Source organism: Anguilla anguilla, chromosome 3, assembly GCF_013347855.1.
Source record: "Anguilla anguilla isolate fAngAng1 chromosome 3, fAngAng1.pri, whole genome shotgun sequence".
NCBI classification, from domain to species: Eukaryota; Metazoa; Chordata; class Actinopteri; order Anguilliformes; family Anguillidae; genus Anguilla; species Anguilla anguilla.
In genome coordinates this window covers 21,189,519-21,214,974 of record NC_049203.1, presented here as the reverse complement: position 1 = coordinate 21,214,974, position 25,456 = coordinate 21,189,519, and positions in this window count along the sequence as shown.

Here is a 25,456-nt window from a genome sequence, read left to right as displayed (position 1 = left end):
GTGCCTGTTCTTGCTCCATGTTTCTTGTTTCTCTTTTCTGTAATTAATTTCCAGTGTCACAGTTTCTTTGTGGGAATCTGATACAAAACCCTTATATTATTAAATTATTATTCCACCACCGATAAAGTTGTGTTTAACTGGCGCTTTCTAACTTGTTTGTGTTCAGTAGGACTCTTATCATTAAATCATGCAGTAGCTATCTCCGTTTCTTTGAAGTGTTGCTGCCTCTCGTATTCGCTGTGGAGAAATTGCAGGTGTGTGGCAGGGCACGTGCGTTTGCTGTCGTCACCTAGCGAGCGTGTGACAGTCAAAGCGAAGCCTTCTGGCTCCAACCTTGATGTGGAAATATTGCGCTCTGCTTTCCGCGAACGCGAGGCGCTAATCAGATGAGGAAGGTGGCGGCGGTGTCACCCGCAAACCGTGACAGAGATGGCACCTCGGGTTTGGGGATGGATTCTGTCAGAGTTCTGGCTGGCGGAAAACTTTGGGTCCTCTCGCGGGGAAGATGGTAGTGATCAGAGATTCGCACACACTGTCTGTCACAGCAGGGCAGACTGGAAGTTCTGCGGTGTTGGTATTCTGGGAATGGCGGTATTTGCCCGTTGTGGCGGTATTGGGCTGCTGTCAATCGTGGTATTGGATATTCAGGCTCACTACTAAATAACTAAAAAAATTACTAAAAAAATGACTAACTTGCACTCATCAAGTTAGATGGTGCAAGTTCTCAGGACAAAAACTCAACACACACTAACTAAACTGACACAGGCTTATCAATATTTGCTGTTTATGTACTTCGACATCAAAAGTCATATCTGGTTGTACATCTGGCAGCATCACACCCGTGGATTGCTGTTGTGATATTATAACGGCAGCTTCCTGGCTGATCTTGTTGATCACAGCTGCCAATATTGATGAACGTACCACCACAACACATGTACTGTTCTTATAAACGCCGCGCGTTGCAATGTCGTTGCAATCTGACGCATGTAAAATAGGCTGGAAAGGGGACGCGAGGAACGTGTGTGACTCTTTTCTGACATGAAGAAATGCGCCGCACACCCAGTAAATCGGGAGCTAAAAATGAAAGACGTGTTGCTAACGCTTTCCAGCTACGACAGGCAGATGCGGAGGTAATCACTGGGGTTCGGCGGATATCCTATGGGCCACAGATATTGGCTCGCTGCTGCGTTCTGCATTAACCTGGAACCCTCTGGAGAAGAAGAAAAAAAATGAAGGCTGAAAATAGCCCACTGGTGGCACGTTCAAAGTCACATGACCACATCAGAAGGCACTAAAGAGCACTCCTGAAAGTGCGAATGACAGCACATTTCCCCCTCCCAGATCGGGTGCTTATGTTTCACCTATGCAACATGGCTTGCTTCCTTTCAGTGGAGAAACCAGAAAGCACACTCTCAGAAATAAAGGTACACAAGGGTACAAATTCTGTACCTCTAAAGGTACTAGTGACTAGCGATTGTACCTTTCTAGGTACTGAATGGTACCTTTTTTCTGGTAAATGTACACTTCTGTACCTCAAGGGGTACTGCCACAGTGACCAGCGATTGTACCTTTCTAGGTACTGAATGGTACCTTTTTTTCTGAGAGTGCAGATGGTATTCAGGATGAAGACCTTCACAATATGGGCTTATTGGGAGGGGTGGGCTCGTGGAGGGGTGTCAGGGTCAGGGTGTTAATTGCAGTTTCCTAAAGAGGCTACTCAGGTAAATTCTCTGCTGGGAATTAAGGGCTTGGCAGTTGTACTAGAATGCTGATTCTCTTGAGCTGTCAATCATTTTTTCAGACAGTTTGTTCTGCCATTTTTGTTCTTGTGTAGTGCAGCTGTCTGTTATTGTACTATTACTTTTTATGCCTTCAATTTAGCTGTATGGGTTACAGTTTATAAACCATTAATAAGCTACTATCTTGATAATTTAACCTTTCAAACATTGTCGACTAACAGGGTCCTAAAAACTTTATTTAAAAATAATGTGTTCAGAAGTGGGAAATTATGAGGTAATATTATTAAGGAAACTATTGGTAAATAATAGCTAAGAACCTGATATCCTAGTCCACAGCTTATCACAGCAAAGCATATTTTTATTCATAAAATATATACGTTTTTTGAATGTTTAATATGCTTTCTTTTATTGGTCTGTCCTTTTTGTAGGCCTGAAAACTGCATGTAGTAATAACAATAAACAATAAAAAGATAATTGTGCCATAGAAATATATTTCAGGATATTTTAAACCTTAGAGGCTGCAGAGGGAACTAAGGAAACTGGCAATATCCTCCGCAAGATAATGATCCCTAACCACCCGAGTAAATGGAATATTGATAATGCCTTCATTTATTAGGAGTGACAACATTATACCATTATACCACAGCTTAACTGTCCACATGAATATTTACGTGCGCACACACACACACACACACACACATGCTGCAGCGCGCACGCACACACACACACACACACACACACACACATGCTCCAGCGCGCACGCACACACACACACACACACACACACACACACATGCTCCAGCACACACACACACATGTCCTACTAAAATAAGAGCTTCTGTGGAGACACAGACGTAAATACTGAGACTAGGAAGTACTGTAACACAGAAGGGTGATACTGCGACAGGAAAGTCCTTGGATATATGAAGCAGAGAGTACAGTCGGCAATGAAATCGCATTGGATTATGGGCAGATAGACCTGGTGATCAGAATGATCGCACCCATGAACCGCACCCTTGGAACCCTGGACGCTTGAATATGGGAAAAACATAAAGGACAAGGAAAAACGGTCCACAGTGTGATCCCAGGAAGTGGGACAGGAAGACCATCTGACTTGTACGTGAAGCAGATCAACACCACAATCCAATGGGATGGTTTACTGGGTAAAAGAGGCTTACCTGGTAGCTCAGTGTTATAGCGGACCAAAGACTGATCGGTGGACCAACACACACATCAGACACATTCACCAAGCATCACATGTTGGCTCTTGCCTGAAATGGAAAGAACAGGATGGAACAGCCTGTTCATCCCAACATATACGGATGCAGTTTTCATAGCTAACAGTGTCACCTTTATCCAGAGACTCAAAGCTGCCTGAGAGAGTTAGCAATGCCACGTCCGACTGCCAGGATCCACAGAGAACATGCTTTAACCTCAATTGCTTCAGTAAATGTCAATCTGTATAAATGGATTTATGTGAAAATGTGAGCGGTGTAGGTCGCTCTGGATTAGAGGGCCCTGCTAAATGCTTAAATGACAATAGAACAAAACCGGGGGTATAGGAGAAAGGTAGGTGTACACCTGTCTCACAGTCCACCTGTCTTTAACAACACTAAGATGCACAAAAGGCAGAAGGATGGTTCTCAGCAAAAGGAAATAAATGTGGAGTCTGGCCCAACGTAGAGACCTGTGCCATTCTACACCCTATACTGTACTGATAGGGGGCATCTGTGGACATTATGGAGGTGGAGAGCCCCCTCGTCCCCCCAAACCAAGGTGAGCAGTGCTTGCAGTGCAGCCGCCAGTGCGGGGGCCTTTGAACAGGAAGCTGGCTGGCAGCAAGCCGTCAAGACTGCTTACAAAGCTCTGTGACAAAGGCCAGGGGCTGACCTGTCCGCCTACTGACACAGATGGTGCACATGGCCTTAGGCAGCAGGAAGATATAACCCTGGGGACGGCGCTCTGCTAGCTGCTACCAGACAGAATATGCCACCCTCTTATTCGTTTTTAAATCATTTTTTAAGCGAATAAGCAAAACCCACCGCCTTACACAGGACGCCGACGGAATTGTCATTTTGCATTTTGGCACTTTGTGGAGATTTGTAGGAACCAATACGCTTGAGAAGCAAAAAGAAGAAAAAATGTGTGTGCAGGCGCATTTTTTTGTATTTCAGTAATTATTACCAAGAAGAAATATCTTGTGTCAGAGGTTTGTCCGGCACACACAGCTCATCCATACAGAATTCTCATGGTATTCTGCATCATTAGAGAGCTGCAGTCACAGCACTTGCCATTTGCCAAAATCTCACCTGCAGGGTGCAGAACTCCATGGAATTAGGCAAACTGTGAGCCACTACCAGAGGTTGCTGAGTGAATTTCGTTTTTTGAGTGCGAGGATACGATCCTAAACAAAGGGCCTTTGGGTGCTGTTAGTGGGGGCACACACCAGTTCCTGACTTGTACTAAGGCAACACTGTAACTGTGGCTGTTTTACTATGAAAGAGACCTGACGAAGACCGTAATGGTCAAAACGTTGTCACTGCTCATGTTAAATAAAAATCACTTGGGAGCATAATAGCAGTGTGCTGGTAGTATTTTCTTATTTTGCATTATCCTTCTCTTTTACCAGGCACCTGCGCTACATTTTGGATGTGCGTATGCCTTTATTATTAGAATTACTATGAAAGAGAAGCGCAGTGGGAAAATGTGCCTGTCCTTTCAGTGAATCTGAATTTAACTTCACTGAAGCACATTGTACTAATAATAATGGGATTCATTTGCATGTCTCATGATCTCAATGTGCTTTCCATGAAGTGGGCAAAATCACCTCAGTCAAAGTTTCGCACCCACCTGGGTAACGCAGGGCAACCATTTTGGGCTAAAATACAGGCCCGGTATCGGCTGAGGTGGAGGGGGAAATTATTTCGCCAGTTAAACCTGATGAGAGAGCCACATTTGGAATCTTGCCAGGACGCCAAGCAATTAAACACTGGTATGCAATAAGAGGGTGGAAAAATAACCCCCTATTGGCCCACCAACACCTCTTCCAGCAGGAACTGATCTTTCCCAGGAGGTCTCCAATCCAAACGCAAACCCAGCCAACACCTGCTTAGCAGCAGCCAGTCAGCTATTCAGCAGTAAAAGAGAGGGACATAGACTGCTGGGGGATAGTTATTTAGAAGCACACAAAGAGCACACAGTGAAGCACACAGTTTCTGCTGTAACACATGGAGTGGCATAACATAGCATAGCACACAAATGACAAGTTGTCCATTCGACTGTTTGCTGATGCACTCAGTGTTTCAAATACACAACAGCTGTGCTGTACCTGGAAAATTAACCTGCAGCCATCTAGTTACAAGCCCAGCTTGTCAATGTAGCACGCTGCCACAACACCATGCAAACAGACAGCTTTGTTTGGTAGTTTGCGTACAGGTTTGAGAGGACGAAACAAACAGTCTAAATTCTTATACAGATTCAGAGATGCCAGCTTTGTGCTTGTGACTGTACTTTACCAAATATCAGCCAAAGAAATGAGGCAGTATTATTTACCATGAAAGCCAAAAGGTAATGCATCACTTCAAAAATACAGAGATGCAGCCAAGATATCATTCTAATAGAAATGTGTGCACCAATTGCATTTTATACCCACAGTGACAGCAGAAAGATGTGAAGAGATTAATTTCCTGTTTAAAGTCTAATAAAAGTCAGCTATTCTCAAATATACCATATTTAAGGCTTGCAATTGTGTTGATAAAAAGTATTTCATGTAAAATGGTCCCTGTGATTCTGCCTAAAATTATCTCCTGGTTCAGATTGCAGTCATCTGAAACCTGCAAAACTGCAGAAATGGTTGATGTGGTCCATCTGGATTATTTCTCACACATATCTACAGTTTCCTTTACGGTCACCTCAGCACACACACACACACACACACACAAACTTTCTATAGACATTACAAGGCAGGCACTGCTTCTTTCTTTGAAGAAAGAGTGCTAATTGTCTTTCTTCTCTGAAACCCATTTCCTAAAGGGCAGCCTCTTATAGATTTTCTGAAATGTCATCTGAATTTCAGGTCCTACGCTGCAGCACAGGCCTCTGCTCCCTTAGCAACCTGAAATGACTTGAGCGAGCTCAATTTATCATTAAATTTTCCCTCCAACACAAGAGAGACATCAGAATGATTTAATAAGACCAATGAATGAATTCTGTAATGACATATCTTAATCCTCCTGTTTAAACTGTTAAAGCAGTTTCCCTCGTTTTAATTTTCATGGGTATTAAGGCTCATTTTCATTGGCTAATTTTTTAAGTGACATAACAGTGGGAACACTGAGTTCTGTAGGTGAATGCACAGGCTTTCGGCAGGAAAACAGCACATCCTATGCAACTTATGCAGGCAGGCTACAGGTACCTGACTGACCAGAGGTGGTGCTATTGCATATCATGGAGTGAAATGGCACTCCCTCTGTGGGCGACACCATGGCTGACCATGCCTCACCCTACTGGACTCCTAGCTAGGGATGCAAATTTTGTGCAATTCTTTTAATCATTCTTCGATTAATAATGATTAACTGATAAGCTTAAAATCTACAATATATCCTATTAAAAATTATTCAAAACAGGTCTATCTATTAGGCCTATTTTGAGTCATTTTATGCCTAGGACGGCTTACATTTTTATTAAAGGCTGGCTGAACTGCCACCGAGATAGAGACATAAGGTATTGCCTATTAATGCTAATTATTAATGCTTAACGTTCTAATAACCAATGAACCGTTTAAAAAATATATTTTTGTCTTTCAACACTTTGTAGCCGCTAACGCGGTTTCATAATAAAAAGAGCACTTCAATCTCTTCAATAGTGTAATTTGTATTCTATAGTAGCCTACATGTGGTACACTGTTTGTTTAGTTAAATAGTAGCAGGTTCACAAATGTGTAAAGTAGGCCTCTTGAAAAGGTAAGGCCTAAAATAGAATGAAGTGCCATGAGGCCCCCAATAAAACCGCTATTGGGCAATATTCCTGTAGGCTGTAACATATAGCCGTAACATGAACAACATAGCCTATACGCCTATGCCATTATCTGCCTTAATACCTAAGCATTTTTGTTAAGGAATATCAGCATGTCTGTGCGCTCTGGGATCATTCTGGTGTGCGGTCTACTGAAGGTGAGACACGTTGTTGAGAAGATGTGTGCAGACGGCACCGATGTTCCAGGAATGGACAAATAGCGTTTCTCTAATGCTGCCAGTCAAGGGAACCGTGACTCTTTAACTTTCAAAAAGTCGAGGAGATTTGTGTCTAACAACGGAGAAAACGTCTATCTAATCTAAAATTTAATGACCGGCATTAGGTTATTCATTGAAACGGTGTATTTCAATCTGACTATTATATCAATAAAATGAATCGATCAACATTCTTATTAACGATTAACTTTTAATTGATTAACTGTTAACATTCCTACTCCCGCCTATAGTCTGCATTCTCACAGAAGGGAATTAGCATGGGTCTGCGAGAATTGTACATTACTGCACTGAAAGCTGTAAATGTCCTCGATACATATATATATTTTGCTTCATATTCATACTGAGTAACTACATTTATAAAAGATCTGTTTTCAATTATTGTAACAAAATATGAGCCCAAATGAAATGGTGTTATTCTGCTGCCAATCTTTATGTACCTCACTAAAAAGTTATTTGGAGGCAGTGCAGGGTAGCTCATCCTGTTATGGCACTGGTTTTAATAGGTCGCACTTTCTAGGGTCACTCCCTGTACTGGATGTTTCATGGGGGGGGGGGGTCTCAATCGGCAGGTTGTTTTAATCTCGCCCTGCGACGGTCAGTGATGGATCCACAGTCCGCTGGCACAAGCTGCGCAATTAAGTCCTCTGACTCAGTGGTCTGAGTGCTTAGCTGGGCAACTGCTGAGTGAAAAAGCAGCGATGGTTTGAAATGTTTCAGCAAAGGCTGAGTGCCTTTCTGAACTCCTCCAGACTGAGGTTGCAGTGATGAACACATAACCTGGGCCTTCTAATCTGCCATGAAAGATTTAAACACGAATGCATTTTGCCTACATCAGTTTAGTGTTGCCAACCTTTGTATTCTTAGGTTTTATGCAAAATCTATTTGGAAAATGATAACCTATCAGTATTTCTAGTAAGGTAAATTCATTAAAGGAGTATGTGGAGTATATACGGAATTTTTAATTACTTATTTTCTGCAGATGGGCACATCCTTTAACACAGTATGCCCATCATTTCATTTGTGTTAGGTTCTTTTTAAGTTTGGTCCAGACAGATTGTTACACTTTTACTGGCCTGTGAAAGCTAGAATGCTTCCTTTCTGAGACAAAATATCAAAAATATAATGTAATCTCTGAATAGGAGTATTTTTTCTCAATAACAGCTAGGGAATTGCTCTGCTTTCATTGTAATTATAAATGTGAAAATTCCATATCTTGTATACAGTGATGCTGGTGAGCATGACTCCTCTTTGTTTCCATGATTAAATAGCCCAGAATTTCTAATTTCTTTCTGATTTTTGTTAACTGGCAGGAAGGACTGGGGCATTTGTCTTTGTAACCTTACTGGTCCAGAAATATATCTCAAAGCAAAAAACTATTTAAATCTCCTGAATTAATGTTGTAATTTCTCATACTAAAACTACCAAACGTTCTGAAATATCGATTAGTTTTTGTCTATATTTATGTAACAGAGCACTGATACTAACTAAATACTATAGAATCTTCACCCTGGCCTTGATTGATTGACATAATGATACAGATGAACAATGAGTTATAGAAAAGGTAAAAAGAGAAAGAAAAAAGCAATACATTTATTTTATTGATTCATAATGTTCTGATAGTAAGAGCCCAGTAAGAAATATTTATAGAGCATGCTTTGAAACAGGAACCATCTCAATGGAACAGGTGCAAGAGCATTCCAAATGTATTAATTTCTGCTACCTTTTTCAGTCATTAAAATGAAAGGAGATAAAGGAAAATTACATTGGGATTTATTTTACATTATAAATTTTCAGTACACTAGTTCTAATCCAAGGTGACATCCCCTTTATATATACAAACCTTGTGACAATTTACAGGCTGGGGACAGACCAATAGAGTTTTACGAATGTGCTGTGTGGAAATTTAGTGCAAAGAAGTTGCATGGTGTGTGTCTGCAAGCAAGAGCAAGAGCATATCACCCCCGCCCCCCCCCCCCCCCCCCCCCCCCCCCCCCCCCCCCCCCCCCCATCAGAGCATGTGCATGTACAGTGTGTGAATTTGCTCCAGTGCTGGAACTCTTGGAATTTGTCATAATACCAGTCAAATATCTCTGACATGGACAGCAAGTCAAATTGACAGGAATTATTCAAACGTGAAAAGCGCCCAAAGGAACCAGAAACATGAGTATGAAGAATTAATGACGCAGTTATGTGCTTTTTTCTATAACTGCAGGCACATTAGTCTGCTCAATTATAGGCTAAAAATGGCCCTGTGATGCGCCATTATGTTATTACCAGCGATATCTCATTTTCTCGGTGGTTAGGCGGGATAGTCTCATTCGCGTACCGTAATATAATGCCACAGCCGCGAGTTTAAGCCCGCAACCCCCTAGCCATTGTGCACAAAACATTTTAAACCTCAACAACAGTTGCTACACGTGAATTATAATACAATGTCAAAATAGGCTGACTTACGCATCAAACATGCGGCGCTCACACAGAAGAGCGGCACTGTGATCGAGCTGTTACAGATGTCACAGCAACACTGTGAAAACGTTATGCGTCTGCCGGTTAACATGTTAATAAGATGCCGTTGGGAGCCAAGAGGCCTACGTGTGAATTTTCAGGCAGTTGCAAGGTTGTTCTAAGACAGGAGGATGTAGTTGAGTGAATTTCCCAGAATCCGGCTGTGATGGATGGAGGAACAGGTAATCGTGTAAAGACAGGAGCTGATCTCCCCGCGCCTTCGCTTGAATTGAAAGGCATCCGTGGTCCCGCGAGAAGGAAAAGTTGCATTCCCAGAGTCTTATTAGACGGCTTCAGAGAGCTGACAAAGTGACAGAGAACTCTGAAACTTTGGCTGAAGGATATTCATCAGTTTTTTAAGGGAAAAACAAACCTCTGAGACTGAGATACGCTGAGGCAGCCCCGCTTTCTCACTTGCAGGTAAAAATAATGCGGTGGCAACCCTGTCGCTACGGTGATAAGGCATGTCCAAACCGATGTGGCTCAATTTTCTCAGCAGACCTGAAATACATTATGTGTCCAGGAGAAGGACGTATTGGCTCTACCCTCAAGTCGATCCGCGTGGCAGATGTTCCCAAACTTCTCAACTTCCAAACTTGCAAGTTGCTGCGGTCTCTTAGTTATCAGTGACACATCATTATGCCTGCTGTGAAAAAAAGTACTTCTGTTTTTTTTTTTTTTTTTATGTTCATAAGCAGGTCAAACCAGGAACAATAAAGGAACGCATGAATAAGATTTAAGGTGCGATCACAGAGAACAGGGTATGCTCTTCTATGTTGTTACGCTTTCCACCGTGGCCATTTATAAAAGCTGTAAAATACGTGTATTCAAATATATCAATTATAGCTCCTGAAAAAAATATTACACCTTCATAATTGCAATAGCTTGAGAAACATTGTTCAATTTAAACAAGGTGTAGGCTTCTTTGAACCTACTCAGCTCTGATAAATCTGATTGCTGCAAGTGAAATCGAGTACCTTTGCTCTTAGCTCTTAATTTCTATTTCTTAGGTAATATGTAGTGAAGTCAAAAAATAATGAGAACAAAAGTAACGATATACGCACCATTTTTGGTGTGCGTAATACAGCGTTTAAGTCCTGACTCCGGACATAATTGTTTACACTCAGATACAATATAAAACCTGACTAATGCACCACAAATCCTTCCTGGCAATACATATATAAAACAATGAATTTAATTAAAGATTATTAAGCAATTTCAGCTTTCAGAACACCTGGACTCATTTCTGTAATTCATACAGAGGAACTGAACTAAATGGAACCCTGCCTACCCTCCTTAGAGTAATTACCTCCTTTCATTTCCTGGGTTTGAATTCATGTGAAATTATGGCCTGCCTATGGCCGTCAGTCATTGTATTGTTACCTTGTCAACCACATTGAAGGTGGGCTTTTTCCAAAGACAAATCACTTCAAATGAATTAGAATTAGGTGCTGAAATGGATGATGAAATATCTTTTTGAAAAATATAGAATCCAATAAATAAAACATTCATTTTAAGGTATAATTTGGAAATTTTCTGTTCATTTGTAAGATAATTGATGCTCCTGCTTGGCTCATTCAGTGGGGGGTGGGGGTGGTGGTGGTGGTGGTGGTGGGGGGGTGTGGGGGGGGGTGGGGGGTGGGGCATTAATGCCTGTTTATTTAGTCCACATGCTTTGGAATGATATGGATCATTAAAGCCTGAATTTTTATGCCATTATTGCTAGTGGGCATCAAGAGAAATCAAGACACTGAAAATAGCTGCCTAGAGTTATGATTTTCCATCAGCATTTATACATTTCATCATATTTTTAACCTCTAGCTAATCTATATATATATATATATATATATATATATATATATATACACACACACACACACACATATAAATGCATCAGAGGTTATTAATACGGCAGTGTGTTATGGTATGAAAAAATTAAGCTAGGTATATGCAGCTCAGGTATTTTATTTTAGAATCCAACTGCGTGTGTGTGATGTGTGATGCTGTGTGATGTGTGCGATGTGTACACTTGTGACTCAAGTTTGAGTTTGTGCCTCACCTTGAGTCTTATTTTAAGACCTGCTGTTAATTCTTGTTTACACATCTGTCTCACTCCTCTGTGGTGCTGTCATTCTTATTGTACTGTGGCAATGATCAAGCTGAAATGGAGAATTATTATGTGGCCAAGTTCATAAACCCAGTTTGAGAATTCTTCCTGGACTCTGGGGAAGCCCAATATCTGTGATAAATGCTGTGTGATCTTTAATGATTACTGTGAGACAAAACTTTGGTTAAACACCTATTATAGCTTAAGAGCTTTGTAGGGCAATATAAACTCAGCTCTTATTTGACTAGGGTAGTGGACTTTGAGGGCTAAGTTGACCAGAAGTATCATTTAGGTTGAAATTAGGGGTTTGCTTTTATTTGTCTACAGGTTGCTTCGTGTGGGATAGCATTCTCGAAAGTTGACAATTCCACACTCATCAGCTACACATTTCATTTCCACATACTAAATAAGTCACCCAAACAGCAACTTGATGGTATATTTTTAGGGTAAAATAACTACAGTTGTGAAACAGGGCATTGGTTGGTGACATGCTGACAGTGATGAAATGTCGAGGGCCCATACAATTCTTGAATTCTGTCTAAAAAACCAGGATTTTAACAATAAGCATCATATCCCCTGCACTACTAGTTGTGGAGTGCACAACTCAAAGTGTAAATGGAATATGCACATTTTAAGAATGTCCTTTAAATTATAGCTGCACCACAGGGCATCCAGGATTAGACTCACTTATTTTACAACCTTTCATTGGCTTTGTTGTGTTATAGGCTTCTCTGTACTTGCTGCGCCATGTGTTCATAGCTATTTAGAAAGTTCTTGAATTCTATGTTTAGTGCCGCATCCTTAATTGGAGCTGATGAATCCATGTGTGTGACAATGCTCACATGAAGAGGTGTGATCACGTAGATCACACCTCGTATCTCACATGCCTGGTATGCTATTAACAGTGCATTTAGAAGATTGGTTTCCCAAGTTGAGGAACTGGCTCAAAACTAATTTTGGATGCTAGTCTGCCTTTTATGCTTGGAAGTTGCGAGGAAAGAAAATTTGTGGAAGAAATTGCATTGGAATGAATGGGCATCTGAGGAATCGTCTACTGCTTCGGTTAGCATGCGAGTGTTGAGTAACAAATACGCCTGCTCTTCAAATGATGTTTCAGGGCACCATCTGGGAATGTGGCTTTTACAGAATGCCGGATAAGTTGATTGTGCGAGTGTCAATGAAGGCAGGCAAAAATAATTATACCAGTGGGAGGTGTTGGCAGATTGAATTTTCCACTTGTGCTGGGTGACTGCAACACACACTATGATGGCCTTCTCTACAGTATCAAGTTATGCTGACTTAGTGTGTGAATCACAGCTAAAATGGTGGCCTACTGCTTTGAGCTAAGAGACCTCTCTTCATTTAAGGTATCTCCAACTGCACAGTGGAGAGATTCCAGACCCGAAGCCTGTCTTATTATTCCTTTACTCCCCCCATTGATTTAAAAGTAAATCCCCAGGTTTACCTCCACGCATCAGATTTCAGAGCTAGTGCATCCCACAAGACAAGAATTTGAGCTTACTCTGCTTTATGGTACACCTATATATGCTCTATGGTTTAAAATGTTAACGCCGTAATGTCTACTTATGTGTGTAGTCAATTGGTCACAAATGACTCATTGTTTACCCCAACGTTTTGAACATAGACACACACACACATCTGAGACAGATAATCCTTACAGTGCAGGTAAAACAGTGCGGGTGTGAATGTTTCCATGAACTGCTATTTCCGTCATATTTTATACATGCCAGTGACAGTGATTAGATTCATTTAGTTTTGAAGTACTGCCGTTTCACAATAAACTGTTTGGGTCCTATTTTGCGGGCGCTAAATGGTTGTGAGATGCAGTTGTGCAATATCAGTATTTTTTAGTGCTGCAGATTGCAAAAAAAAACCCCACCATGACACCAAGGCTGCTGTTCTCAGCCTTGCTTTTCTTAGCACTTGCACTAAGTATGGAGTGAGGGGGCTGGATCACTCATTTGAAGCCGAGGCGGGGGGCGGGGGGCGACTGGGGGGGGGGAGGGTGGATTGATGCCCATATGTGGTGGTGTTTATTGTTCTAAACTATCCACAAAGTTGCAACAACTGGTAAAACTTATGTTCTCTTAATGTTGTATGGACCTCGCTGTGTGCCCGGGGGCATTGTCATTCTGAAACAGGAAAAGGCCTTCCCCAACCTGTTGTGGAAACACAGGCTCGTCAGGAATGAGATTGTATGCTGTAGCATTAAGATTTGCCTTCACTGGAACTAAAGAGCCTTGTCAAAACCATGAAAAACAGCCCCAGACCAAGGGGTGGCCAGATATTTTTGATCATATAGTGTATCTTAAAACCACATGGCCGGCATTAACCAATCAGATATCAGGAGCCATTTGACAGGCTTAGCAATGGCCGATAATCATGAAACTTGGTGAGCATATTGATCTCTTGGCTTGGTACTATCTTGTAACATTTGGGATTAGTTGGCCATTAGGGTGCACTATATCAAATATGCAGGTTTTCAAGGAGCTTATCTTCGGCTATGGTTAATAGAAAATGCTATAACTTACATCAGTAGATCCTACTCCATCAGATGAAATACTTTGCCTCAGGGAACACCAGCAAACATTTTGTTCTTCCACAATTTTGAATTTTTGACAGAACCAACTTTTGCGAACTAGTCGTAGGTCATTAAGTGTCACCAAATTAGGCTTGAAAAAATCTGTGGAGTCTGAAACTGGGTAATTATCAAAAATGTTTCAAAAACTTTCAAAACAATATGGCCACCATATGCAAATCAACATTTGTGAGCATGGCTATTTCACTAATACAGCTTTAACTCGTGATTGCTTCGTCTGATCATCATGAAACTGCAGTCTACCTGAAAGTCACCAGAAATGTTTACATTGTTCATTTCTTTCCACATTAAAAATCACGAAAATTATTGAGCATGTATTGTTTCAGAGTTTGTTGGTTTTCTGCATTTCCTATAAAAAAGGCATTCCATGATTATTATGCTACAAAAAAATTCTAATGGAAAGAAATCCGACCTGTGGGACCTGTGAGAATGTGTAGATGGTCGATTCCAGACAGCATAACAGGATTCTTTTTTTTTTGTTGGTGACCTACAAAAAGGTAAGTAGCAGCGGTCTCCTCAGTGGGCATTGTGCATTGTGACAGGTTTGTGATGCCTGTTCAGCACATCTGTACCTGGCTTCGTAAAGGAGGTAGGGTCTGACCCCTTCCATTCAGCTAATCAGCCGGTCCCTGACAGGGGGGATGATGGGAGAGGCAGCCGTAATTGCAGGTGTGAAGGCAATGAAGGAAGAGGGGGCGTACTCTGTGACAGGCTCAGCACATCCCCGAAGCTCGATGAGGTGATGGACACCCACTGAAATCTGGCTCCTCTTTCTTCAGTTTCATTCGACTGTGTGACTACCTCAGGGCTGCTGCCATACAAATCAGTGAAGATGGTGAAAACTTTGCTTTTTTTATTGGGAAAATACTCATATCCACATGGGAACATACCTGCATGCCTGTGGGCCAGTGGTTTGATGTATCCAGTGTGAGAATAACAGGTGCTTCCTGTATGTTACTGCGCCTCAGTATACACGTTATACAGTTATATAAGTGGGATGCATGTAACTATATGTAACTTACAGTATACGTTTATGTAAGTGGGACACAGAAGTCATTTTCAGACCTAAAGTTTCCAACACTGTGAATCACTGTGAGTCTAAAACCATGCTCCTCACTGACAAACCTACACTACAAGGACAATAATTTGCAAATATTTAATAACACTTAATCTGTTTTACCCAAATCAACTAACAGGAAAGAGCCACTCCAGCAAAAACAACAAAAAAACTGTTATTTTTTTGCAAACATATTTAAATATTGCGCTGTAAAATGAAGTGAGATTTTTCAGTGTACAAATTGACCCAAAAGCTTTAACACTTCAGTGTGCACGCTTCAGCTTTATTTACAGTAATAAACAGAGACATCAACAGAAAGCAAGACAGTGAAAAAACTTACATTTCAGTGTGTTTAAACCTGATAGCAACTAAAAACCTCTTCAGTCAAAAAAGCAGAGAGAAGTGATTGCACTGTCCTCCATATCAATATTAATTTTCTATTTTTCTACATATTTAATTCCCAGTTCACTGAAATCCATGATGCCTGAGTACACACAGGAATGTCGACACGCTGCCTGTTGGTCCAGCAGCCTAGCCCTCAGAACTTTGGCGGGTTGCTATGAGAAAGGTCACGCACCTTTGCCGTCAGTGTACTATCGGCAATAATATTGCCTTCCTTCTTTGAAAGAATGTAGCATCAAACACCACATCACTCCCATTCCCACTTTAAAATGAACATGCAAAAATAATAATCTTCCTTTCCATCGTACTATTTAAGGTTACCAGTTATATAAACAGCGACAGTATCGAAGTCACCATTGCTGTGTGATCACAGACAAAAGGTGGTTGGGTGAAAATGGCCTACTTGCTTTAAGGTTACTTGTCATTCTATCTTGAGAAGTGACACCAGATGAAGAGGAGATGCTGATGGCATGCTTTCTCTTTTTTAAAAGTTTTTTTTCTCTTCTATCTTTCTGCCAGAGTCTACGTGATCTAAGAATGCAGAAAGAACAGGAAGCACAACCCTTAACAGTGGTGAGTAGCAGTAAAATGAATTAATGAGGAAGAGGAAAGATGTGGTGAATTTCTATCAGGCCACCTCGTGGGCCTCCTAATAACAGCGTGGCATGCTTAGAGAGTCTGCAGCAGGCCCTTCTTTCAGCAACTCTTTCTCAACATTGGGGGTGTCTTATTATAGTCGCACCACGAAAAACCTCTCTGTGGCAGCTCTGCGCAGAATGAGAGAACAGGTTTTTGCCAAGCTGATAAACAGGATTTTTTTTTTTTTTTTTCGGAATTAAGCTCGCAGCCAGGCAGGCGTTTGTTCTTGCCAGGTTTAAATATTGCGTGCCCCCTCCAAAATAGGTATCGAGCCAGCTTTATCCTTTTAACTTTCTGTGAAAGTGACATTGAATAGTTTGCATTAAAATTTGGGGAAGTGGCACAACACTAGGGAGTAGAGTAGTTTTTAAAAAATCTTTTGAGGTGGAGTGAAGTGGGGCAGAAGTCATGCCCACTCGATGTACATGTCCCAGTACATCCATGGAATCCATCACCTTGAAGCCCTGGTACTATTCATCTGACACACATGACATATTTCCAGATGAAGCTGGGGGGAGCTTGGTCAACGATAAGCAATTAACTGAGACAGCTAATTGTTTATCGTTAGCATATGTTTATCAGTATAAATATTGCCTTGATAGCAGGTAATGCCATCCGCCAAGGTACGCCTTGACGGGGCATGCCTCATACCCATATAGCACCAAGAGTTTGGCACTTTTCAGAGGTTTCTACAGAAATAACCACAATGACCACAGACACTCAGCCCTTAAGAACCTTAATCTTTTGACCTCATGTAACCACACTGAATTCAGATACGACATAAACATACAGTTTGAATGACCACATGGTATTCAAGATGGTAAGATCAAAAACAGAAGACCGGGTTACATAAAATAAATTAGGACACATTGGGTAGCATTGCCTTAGTATAGAGCATATTATGTTGTTGTTGTTGCTGCTGCTGTTGGTGGCGGTATCAGCAGAAAGGCATTTAACAGGCGCAGAATGTGTCCTATTTTCCCACAGCTGGAGTAAAAACTGCTGGAAAAGGAGGAAGAAAATTCCCAAAGATGCTAGTCCTTCTGTACCGTGAAACATCAACAGCGGCTAGGTCAGTCACATGGCTCTCCCAATTATAGAACGCCTGTGACAACCGTGGGGCGAAGATGGAAACTCTGCACCAATATAATAAATCAAAGACAGATATTTTGCGCTCAAGGTGAAATTCCGGCAGTATTTCCGGTAATTTAAAAAATCAGGAATTACACGAAAGGGATTTGACCATGGGATATCAGTACAGAACAACTCTACACATCAGTAATCCCTTTATTGAAATCAGCAATCAACACAGTGCATTTAAGTTTTTTTTTTTTTCGTTTAAGAAGGATCAGTTTAGACACGGTTGCTAAAGTTGCACAAGTGTCTTACTCTAGTAAACAGCAACATTGAGCATTCCGTTGTAACGTGTATAATCGCAGTTTAATTGTGTGCAAGTATGCGAGTGGCTGCCTGGCCCAGTGTGTACGCGGAAGATGGAGAAAGAGAAAGTGTCCAAGTGTGAGTGACAAGCATGATTTATGGTGATTTATGTGAGGCTGGTGGGGGGTGGCTGTTCACCATCCACACAAGATCAGCGCCTAAAACGACCTACTCAAATTAATAATACACAGATAAAGGAAGACGTAAAGAAAACCAAAAAGACCGTGCTCAAACTTGTCCGTGGACCATCAACGTCTGGTAGCGTAGTCGCTTTACTTTAATTAGAAAGTAGCCTACTTCAGTTGAAAATGTAGTGTTTCTCCAATTAGCCATTTCAAATTAGCCAGCCGGGAAGCAATCGAATGCTGTTTATTATGTTCACATTTAACAACTGTCGTTCCTCCACACGTTTCATATGAAATAAGAAGAAAATAGTTCATACCAATATTCGATCGTAGCCTAATAATTTAAGTCCCTAGATATGCGCACATGTATTGGGATGTACACTATTTCCTAGTCTGACTGGCTGGTATTCAATGCAATGGCAAATGATCAATCTCGCATTTCGGGCGTTGAAATGGAAGAGAAAAACTGTCAGGGGAAAGTGTGATAAAATGATAATTAGTGTTAATCTGATACTATTGCCTAGCAACGGACGGAGGGCTATAATAATGAAGTAATGAAGTCTATATTTAGCCCCTCTGTCTCTGCGCTCCCGGGCGCCTGGATGGGGGACGTCTTCGGGAAGGTCGAACGGGATGCGCTTTTGGGGTGAGTTCATTGGATGGTGTGGGGGAGGAGGGGTGTGTGTGTGTGGGAGCGATCATGGATCCTGTCCAAGGACTGAAGTAGCACCATCCCTCTCACCCTTCCTTATGTTACTATTCTTAAGTTACTAATGATAGATATGGCGAGGTTTCTGCCATATTGCTTTCAGCTAAAAAAAAATTATAGATCGGGTGAAGGAAGGAAGAAGGCGAAATAAAAGTTCTCAAACGCACCTCCATATCGAGTTTCAATTCGACGCTTGTTTGTATGCACGCCTGTGTTCGTAGGGTGCGGGTAGCTACGTGCATCAGCGCAGGGGTCCAATTTAATGAACATTTCATTGTGGTTAAATTTTGAATTACTGCGATCAATGAATGCAAAAAGCACACAGCAAGGATTTTTGTTTGAATAAATGATGATCTCAGTAGCTGTAATGGGTTTTTAATTGAAACTGCTAACATTGTGTTTTGATAAAATCACAGCTGGAAATATAGGCCACAATATGAGTGACTTACACGTTATTTATTAATACAAATAATTCCACGTGGAAAACGGATTTTAAAAAGCCAGCACAACACAAACTATTTGCATAATCACTGTTGGTGTGGTAGAAATGACGATCGCATGCACACATATGTAGCCCTCGAGCACAATGATTCAATTACGTGTTTTGAAGTACCATTACAATACTCGATGGAACTAAACAGATTCGCTTTCATTTTACATACCCACTTTAAAAGTACATTCGGGGAAAACAAATGCAAGCTCAACAATTATGCTAATACCAAGTGTTCTGGTGTGAAAAATATGTTTTCATCAACTGTGCAAATTTCAATGTGAATTTTAATACCAATACACAGGTACACTTAATTTCCCCGGTTCCCCCTATTACCTGCCTTTGCTCTCATTTAAAACGCACAGTTTATTTAGGCTACAGTGGTTAATTGCCAGGTTGCTGAATTAGCCTATGCAAAATCTCGTCTAATAATCTCATTTATATCGCTGACCTTGTGTCTAACCATAGTGGGTAATAACAACTTTAACTGATTTGATATGAAATGGGATTGTAAACAAAATATCACACTGTGTCAACGGGGAAGGTTGATGGAAAGTCCCTTTAAGTTTTTAATTGATCCTATGCATTGGTAATCTGAACGCTAAAAGTGGAATCTCAATCTGGAGATAATTCATTCGGAAGGTTTTACAGCAGCAAAAAAAAAAAAAAAAAAAAAAAGAAATTATTTTGTTTACGTACACAAATCTTGGTAAAAAGTTACTGAGCAAAATCAAAACACAGAGCTGACATAACAAAACTAAAGTTGCTGGAGTTTATCTGTAAATGAACAGTCGGCTATAACTTTGAAAGTCGTTGCAATGAAATAAAAAAACGAATGGAAAAATTTGATATTGGATATTGAGTGACAGCTTCCTGTAATATGTGAATATAAAATGTGTTATATATTTCCATGTTTATACTTGGGGGCGGAAATCTCTTGGTGCGCTTCTTAAGCTGTAGGGCATTATTTACTGCGGAGTTTCTTCTAGTGGTGTAGGCTACTTCTGGTGCTGTCGGTGACGTTCAAGATGTTGGGCCCCAACAATGTTCAGATTAGTTAACCCTCTCCAAAAACATGAACATTATAGCCCACGTTTTTACAAGCAATTAGAGTGGCCTGTCAAAGCGATGCATTAAAGTCAGCGACAACTGTTTTTTTTCACGTCTTCACGTGTTTCACGATTTTCAGAACAATACCATAATTACTTGAACTTAAGTTTTACGCTGCACATCTTCCTCAACCGATGAGCTTCTCTGCCATACATATTACACCCACTGAAACAGAAAACTACAACAATAAAACAAATTCCTCCCATTAAAGATCGTGACGAAGACAGTACCCAATATGGGAAAGTTTCAGACAAAAATAGGTTAATGTTTTCAAAAAATAAAATCCTAATAATTACGAAAGATGAAAGAAATGGTCCTGAACGGGATTATAGCTAATTAAATAGCGGTTACGTTCACCTCAAGAACGTAATCGCTTCAAGTTAAAGGCGTGACGGAAAATTTCAATTATTTTCCTTTCTCTTCGTAGTACAATCTGGCAGACGGTTTGGGTGCAATAAACAGGCCTCTACGTACCCCTGAAATTCGTAGGGAGGAAGAACAAACGCGAATATGTAGGCCAATTGAACAAAATATGAGTTACTTTGAAAACAGGCTGTAGTTATATAAATAATCATTTATATTGTCTGTTTAATGATGAGTATGACATATTTTCCTTTTAGCCAAACAGGAAATGAAATTACTTTATATTCGTTTGTTTATTTGAATTATGATTTTGACTAAAGGACTCTTATGCGCGGTATGTTCTATAATTAAGCATAGGCACCGTTGTCACCTTTGTCTCAATATAGAAATCGTGTAACACAACTGTGATTTGTTTGGCCATGACTGGCTCTGTGTTGCATGTGAAATTGCCTATAGGGCTTGATTTTCTTGGTATACATGTTTCGCGCATAATCCACAATATATCTAACATCAGTAACTGGCACTAAATGTTACCATGGTAGCCAAAAACCGAGCAATTTAGTCTGGTGCTGAAATTCTTAAGGAGGAAGATTTCCGCAGAAGCAACAAGAAAACACCAACTGATACGTTTCTTTCTTTAGGAACACTAATAACCATGCAGTACTAATTCTGGACTCATGGAAGATGGCAAGGTCCTCCTCAATAAACACACTACCCTTTCCTGATAAAGAGAATTTGAGTGTACCTTAGGAACAAGGTGCATTGGAGAAAAATAGAATACTTTATATGGCATCAATGTAATCATTTTAAACACAAGTATGCCATTACTTCATCATTATAACTGCACATTGGATACGTGCAAAATATGTAAGTGTTAATATAGTGTAAACATTGTTTTCATTTTATTCAATGAGGTGGTCTGGATACTTCTAGATAAGCCTTTATATTGATATATAGAGAGAGAGATGGGGAGTGGAAATGCAAGGTTCTTTCTCAATGTTGCCAGATTGTTTCTGGGACATTGTTTTTATCCCAATGGTGCCAAAAAACATAGTTTACTGAAGGAACAGAACAGTGCAGTTTGGTTCTGCCTGCTCAGGTCTCATAAAGCAGTCACAGCTGCTCTCGTACCTGACATTTGTGCCAGTTTGTTCCTTTAAAGGCATACTGCACGAAACAGAAGGGCCACGGACAATATAAATATTTCATGGGTCAGGGTGCCAACACTAACTTTGTTTTTATTGTAAAACAATGGGAGCTTATGGCTCTTGGTAATATGAAGGGACAAGGGTGGGGGCGAGTTATGAAAAAAGCAAAGATCCTTCTTACTTTACTGCCAGTTTGTTTTAGAACAGGGAAACACAGTGATCGTTTTCTCTGCCCACATCAATCTGGCTTGGTTTAGAGGCATAAGCATTCCCATTCCTTATAGGCATTCCCAGCCACACATTTTGTCATTCCTAAAACTTGCTGCAGCAACCAGCTTGATACAAACTGACACTTTAACGGCAGTTGGTGCTGTTAGGATTCCTAGTTTCTCCGACTGCGTTTCTACAAAGCTTCTTCTCCCTAGAGTGCAGTTAACTGAGTGCATGTTTCTGTAAACCTGTAGTTCATACAGGGCTATAATAAACATTACATTACATTTATTGGGCAGATGCTTTTATCCAAAGTGACATACAATAAGTGCAAATGGAAAATGTGTTCCATTCTTCTTCATCATTAAAGTTTATTGTTTATCACTTTCAACTGTAATTGTGAAACTTGGACAGTTGATTCAAGTTAATGCTGAATACTGGCTATACACTCAGTACACCACATCAGGAGAGCCACAACTGCATTTACTTACTAATAAAAGTGTTTTAAAGAGGACTTGAGATGAGATTGTAGTTTAATGTTCCATGGTAGAAGAAAGCTTGATATTAGTGACTGAAACTTAGTTAAAGTAAAATAGGGACAAATTTTATTAAATGGATTTTTAGCAGAAGCTACCAGAACCCTAACTTGTTCTGGCACTTTTACTAAAGAATATTACTTCACAAGAATTGCCACTTAGCATTTCTGCATTTAAGAAGATATTGCTCCTTACCGAGTCATTGAGAAGGAATGGCTCTCATCAGGCCAGCATTGTGTTCCAACCTTTAAGACATTCAAATCACTTCCCCAATAAAATGCGCTGATTTCACTGATTTTCTCTTCTTTTGCAACCTCGATGTCAGGCAAGGAGGCAATGCAGCCTCCTCCAAATCTCACACTGTCTTCCATTGGGCTTATGCAGTCCACTCATTAAGCTCTCATCGACATTGAGCCAAAGGTACTTAATGTGCAGTTTGTGCATGCAGACTGGTTGCCAGTATGATCAGAGGGTGTTACCGGTGTGCAGTGAGACACAGACAGCCCACTGACTCAAAGTCATCCTTGTCCAGGTGATGGTATGGCCACCATCAGCACTGGCATGGTCCGGATTCAGTACCTGATAGAGGAGCCCATCCACACACAAGAACTTGGCACTGGGGCTCCCCTGTTTATGCTAATTGTTACAGCCAAATACCTGATCTAACAAGGTTGTTGAAAACATGTTTATGCTTCTCCATAATTTGTCCTTAAATGTATTATTAACACAATGCATGGCTGGCTGGGTGCCATTTAATTTGTCTTTGAACTCTTCAGTTTCCACAGCGGTGTAATGTCAGTGACCAGGTGTTCACACTTTCATCAGTCAGGGTCCAACTGACACCACATTATAGAAAATGTACATATTGATTAAAAGTTTATTAAAATGTATCATTTTTGATTAGTAAGTTCAAATAATTTTTTAAAAATATGTCCATATGAAGTGTTCATAAAATAGTTTTTGTAAAAGCTACAGTGGGAAATATATATTTTCAACCGACACAAATATATGGGTAAAACTGACAGCAAGTATGGTTAATCAGAGCACTTTACTCCAGTAAATGAACAGCAGATAATATATTTAACTGCAAGCATCTTTAGTAAAAGCATAGTTTTAATAAAAGATAATCCTCTGCCTCTCCCTCCAGTAAATACTCTATAAGTTTGTAATCCATGAATATTTTTGCTAAATGGCAGAATGAAAGAGCACAGATAACAGAGATTTAATTTCACAACCACTGAAGCTGCAACAAAATGTCACCGTTCTCCTATTTTAAATATTTTTGGTTGCTTGTTAACAGGAAACATTTACTCTCAAAATGCAAGCTCGCTTTTTGGAAGAGGAAAACAAGTTCAATAAAACTGGTTTCATGCCACAGAAAAATCACACTATGGTCCCTCAAGTTGTCCCTAGATGCTTCTGGGGGGATCTATATCAATAACCATGGCAACAGGCATTTGAACATAAATCATAATCAATACCAGAACAGAAAGGAAGAGTAAAGTTTTAGAGCAAAGCCCAAGGAATCTGTTCTCCAAGGGGGTGGTAAAAAAGTTAAAAACTATCTAAAACATGAACAACAATGAAAAAAAGGCTGAAATACCACAAAGGGAAGTCTGAATAATCTTAATTGGTTTCAGGCAGTGTTCCCTGGAAAAACTCATTTTTAAAGAGAACATTTTTTAATATTCATATGAGGAAAAAAAGCATGAAACTAGATAATAGAAAGGAATGAAATGAAATTGTGCATGAGTCCTTTCTTGTCTCGGTTACATTGAACAATTCATGAGTGATTTATACCAATCAGGGTTCATTTTGTTAATAGGAAATGACTTTATCATGACCTAACGTTCATGTTCACAAGAGCCAAGGAAGTGAAACAAATTGATGTTTAATGACTGATTAAATTTAATTAAGGACAACAAAAAAACCTGTCAAACAATAGCAAATCACTCTTAATTGTGACAGATTTTTGTGGGCAACATATGGTTCTATCAGTAACCAAGCTCATAACATCATCTTTCCAAACATCGAGATATGTATATCTTCATCTGAGGGGACAGATGCCTTAACGACTATTCACAACAGAAATCCGCAGCAGGTTGACTGCAAAATTAGAGGCTTGTTGATATAGGATAATTATCAATGACGGCTACCTACCAGCAAGCTCTTTCTGCTGGACTGCACTCTTATTCTCTATTTAATGAGGCGTAAATGCCTCGGATTGTTTGTGATTTGTTCAAGCCCTTGCCTGATTAAGTCCGTTTTCATTTGTTACTGCCTTATTAAGAAAAATACATTTGATTCCATAGCCAGGGGATGTAAATTGGCGGACATATACTGATAGGTTGCCTAAAGCTTGCCTTCTGACCACATGGTATATTGATTCTGAAGCAGTAGATGGGAGTTCAGCACAAGGTGACAGGGCCCTTCAGCTATTTGACTGACACCTTGCAGGACTCTCTGTCGTTGTCACGTCAAAAGAGTTTGAGAATTGAATCTTTTTGCCGCTTTTTTTTTCTTTTTCTTGGAAAAGAAAACATTTCCGATAACGTTCCATTACTAAATTATTTCCCGTTCTAAATTTGGCCTTCAAAGAACACTTAGCCACACTTCAGAGAAGCCACTGATGTCCTAATTAGCACTCCGTCTTCATTACATTAACGATTACTGGTTTTACGTACCAAAGCTGCACGCGTAAATTGCCGCACTTGCCCTGACTCTTAATCAAAAAGGTTCTTGATGCTTGCTTTGCAGCTCCCGATGGTTAAAGCCTCTTAGATTGATATCAACATCAGAGCATCAGTCGTTCCCAAAATCCCTCTGCAAACAGCCGCGGTGGCCGGGTGGCATCAGTCTTATTTGTTTTTCCTCTGTTTTTCCATCTTTCAAATGATATATCTGGCAGGGATCAGGGAATCAGTGCTGACAGTTTTATTAGCTCACTTTGCCTGGGTTATAACCTTGGTCTTTTTCATTTTACTCCGACTGACGCGATGCTTTATTT